The sequence below is a fragment of the Peromyscus eremicus genome, chromosome 2, assembly GCF_949786415.1.
Source record: "Peromyscus eremicus chromosome 2, PerEre_H2_v1, whole genome shotgun sequence".
Classification (NCBI taxonomy): Eukaryota; Metazoa; Chordata; class Mammalia; order Rodentia; family Cricetidae; genus Peromyscus; species Peromyscus eremicus.
The window spans coordinates 81,043,851-81,048,124 of NC_081417.1; positions in this window are offsets into that span (position 1 = coordinate 81,043,851).

A 4,274-nucleotide genomic window follows, 5' to 3' on the forward strand; every position below is an offset into this window, starting at 1 on the left:
CAGCACAGAAGTGTTGAATGCCTGTACAGAGAAGGGCTGTTCTCATGAGATAGAAAGAGCACTTCAAACCCATGAACTGTGGACTGGTGGCTGTGGAGCCCCCATGGGACTGGACTAGGCCCTCTGGACACGGAAGATGGTTGTTTGGCTTGAACTGTTTGGGGGGCACCCAGGCAGGGGGATCGGGATCTGTCCCTGGTGCATGGGCAGGCTTCTGGGAATCTGGTGCCTGTGGTGTGACACCTTGCACAGCCTTGGTGCAGTGGGAAGGGGCTTGGACCTGCCTAGGCTCAGTGTGCTGGGCTCTGCTGACTCCCCATGGGAGACCTCGATTTGGGGGATGTGGGGATGTGGGGTGGCTTGGGAAAGAGGGCTGGGGAGTGGGAGGAGGGAAGAGGGGGGTCTCTGGATAGCATGAGGAGTGAGTAGAAAATTTCTTAATAAAGAAAAAAAACCATACTGGGAAAAAAAAAAAGAAAAGAAAGAGCACTTCAGATTCCCGGGAGTAAGGTTCACTTCTCAAACGTGGTCATAGGGTTTTTATACCCTCATAGCCAATCAGCTATGAGGACCACCATTTCCAGAAAAATGACAGTGAGAGATGAGAGTTACACACATACATACACACACACACACACACACACACACACAAGTGCATTGCAGTAATGTAAATTAAATGTTTTCCTTATGAGAATGGGCAAAGATATTTTGAAACAATGAAATAAATATCTCACCTTTAAGTGAATGAACTAGATTTACATGTGTTGATCAGGGTAAACCCCAAAACTTTACTGTTAACATGAAAAAAGGCAAGTCACAAAATGTTACATAAAATGTATCTTTTATTAAAAAATTTAAAAGCACACAGAATTGTACTATATATCCTTATTAGAGAACAAATGTAAATTTATGTAAATGAAAGGCAGACACAGACTTCCAGACAGCAGTTACGACTCCCTGGAGAGAGAGTGGGGGATGGGAGAGTGGAGCTAAGCTCTATCTTAGTTTTTTTTATTTTCAAAGAAGCAGATGCAAATATGGTGAAATATTAATAATTATTAAATAAGCTGATTAAGCCTAAGAAAAATATTATTTTCACTTCTCTTCTTAATTAAAAATAAATATAAACATATATAAACTTTGCAATTCCCAAGGCAAGCATCAGGCTACCTCCCCGAACCAGGCTAAGCAGATATACGTAAAACATGATGGGAAAAATGTACACACAAATGTATATGTGTGTATATGAGCATACATGTATACTTACATGTACACCTATGTAATTGAATAGGTACAAATTAAACAATAAACTTTAATTAAAAAATAATATTGGCTTGATCATAAACATTTTTGGTTCTGAGGGTCATAACTCTAACAGCTCTAACCCTTTTCTATGACGCAGTCATGGACCAGATCTGGAGAAGATGGAGATGGCTAGAGTAGAGAGAGGAGGGTGGAGCATTCCCTGGATGCTGGGGGCTGCTTCAGTGTAGGGCTGGAAAGACATGACCTGAAGTGTTTCACAAAGGCTAAAGGAGGCCCAGTAAAGTCTGGTGAGCACAGCAGAGCAGGAGTTAGGAGGCTGGGTGCCACTCTTCAAGGGCTGGATAAGGCTGGCTTTCTACACAGCAGGAACTCCACTGGGGCTAATGGACCTCACTACAGAGATGCCTCAGGCTGGCTTCATTGTCTTTTTCAATTGGAAAGTTTTGGCTGTTTCAAATAATCAATGATATTATGCTGAATCTGCATCTTTGTATATTTAATTCTCACCAAATTCTACCTCAGTATTTTGTCTGTTCATATCAAACCTTTCCTGGACACTGAATGACTCTCTGAGCCATTTTTTATGTGGCTGGGGGATTCTGAAGAGGTATCAGGTCATGCAGTTTGCAGAGGGCACTTGTGGGTTTTGGAGAGCAGGTGAAAACAGTTTCTGAATGTAGAGAAACAGACATAGCTTCCCCTCCCTCCTCTAAACATCAGGGATACTTTATTTTTGCACAGTAAAGGTGGAACATTTCAACTTATACATGATCTTCTTTACACATGATCTTCCTTAAGTTCTGTAAGGGTACTGGTATGTGTATGTGCATGTGTGTGTGTGTGTGTGTGTGTGTGTGTGTGTGTGTGTGCGTGCGTGTGCAAGTGTGTATCCACATGCTGTGAGTGGCACATAAGAGGAGCATGTGAGTGCATAGTGTGGAAACTCACTGAATTTTTACCAAATTAGCATTTGTCTTAGGTAGCCTAAGTATCCAGTTAGAAAAATGATGTGCTCACTTACATATGTGTGGTGATAATTAATCATTGTCAAGTTGACAGGGTTTGCAGTCTCTAGGAGACAAACATCTGGCTGTTTCTGTGAGTCTCTAGACAGATTCAGCTAGGGATTCGAGACTCATCCTGAATGTGGGCAGCGCTATACTGTAAAATCCCAGACTGAATCAATGGAAAAAAGGAGGAAGTAAGATGAGCACCAGCATCCATCTCTCTACTTCTTGACTGTGGACCCAGTGTGACCAGAGCCCCCATACTCTTTCTGCTGTGCCTTCCAGCTGAGGGGAGCTGTAGCCTTTAAGCCAAAGCAAATCTTTCCATTCAATTGTGTCCATCAGGTACTCTGTCACAGCATTGAAAAATATAATTATTACATATGTGCCAGAAAGTCCCCAGGGGCTGGTTAACCCTCAAAAATATCATAATTTACTTTTAAACTCCCTGGATTGTCCACTTCCTATTTACATTCCAGTTGACTTATCAATAACCATGCTCTATTTGTTTTCATTTTGCTACATTTCACTTTTTTTTTTAATTGAAGTGCCCTCCTGTCTTTAGTGAATGGCTTTCTGAGCACAGCTTGATAGAGACTGCAATTAGGAACAAATCAAACCATAGGGCAAAGGTCAGGTACCTCTGCCCAGAGGACAGTCTATGAAAAATAAACATGGAGTCATTCTTGACTCAGAGTCTGAGAGGGGAGAGCGTTTGCTTAGTTCCCACGCAGATGGCATGTGCCTTTTCTAGAATGCTCCAGTTGATTTAACCTAAGGTTTACTTGCCCCACATCTGCGTACAACACATACACACTGTTGGTCCCCTTACTCTCCAGCACTGAATTCACAGTACCTCATTCTATTTGACCATACACCATAACTTGACCTGTACAATGCAACTCCTCTTCCTGTACCTATAGAGGAGACCAAAGAGGAGGTTGACATAGCCACTCTTCTCCGTCATTTTTTGTTTCCCTGTGTTCCACTCACACATCAAAACAGCTGCATTTTATTCTTATCCTTTTAAATCTGTTCTAGCCTTTCTCTGAAAAATGTTATTCTTCTCTTTTCCTTCAGAGAAACTCATATTTTACTCCATCCTTTCACACAGCACTGGCAGGACTCGCCTTCCTTACTGAAGCATACCTCCCAGGGGCTCATACATCAATTCAAATGATTTGTTAAAGTCTATCTCCCACAATGGTGTAGAACTCTCAAAACTGCTGAGGCTAGGGGAACTGAGTGGCCTCTCAGGTCAGGAAAGGCTGTTGATGTCTCTTGCCCAGAAGCTCCCCGCTTTTTCAGGATCCTCATTATCTGTCAAAAACTTTTTGGAGGACTTCAAAACCATACTAAAAATGGACTGAGGTGTTTGAAGCAGGGAATGCCACATGTACATCCAAGGAGATGGCAGCAGCTACTCCCTAGGTAAGAGACAGCATCACCTTGGGCATTACAGGCTGGTGGAGTATCATTCTACAAGGCAGCATGGAGTCCCTGTGACCCTCTGAGATGACAAGAAGACAGACATTCCTGGTGGTATCAGGTTCATCATGACATGTGAGGCCTTCCTCTGTTTGGGACCTTCCAGAACTCTATGTGGAATCTCAGCTCACAAATTTCATCTTCTGAGATGAAGGAAACACCAGGGAGGCACAAACCCCATCTCCCACTCTGTCAGATGCAGACCCTGAGTTCCAGGGAGAGGAAAAGGGGCTCATGGTGAAACAGTGAATTAGTGGTTAGGCTGGGGCAACCCAAACCCTTCTAGTGCCCATGTGGGTATCTGTCCACATACTATGTTCCTTCCTTGCTATCCATCTGAAGGAGACCACTTTTTAAGCCAAGGAGCTGTATCTTTCCAAAGGACAGAAAAGGAGTACACTAATTCATACACTTAGTTTCAGTTGTCCTAACATTTCTTTTTGCCCATGTTTGGACAGATGAAGTACTATATGGTAGACAACATTTTTCTACTTAAAGGTCAAGAGCAACTAT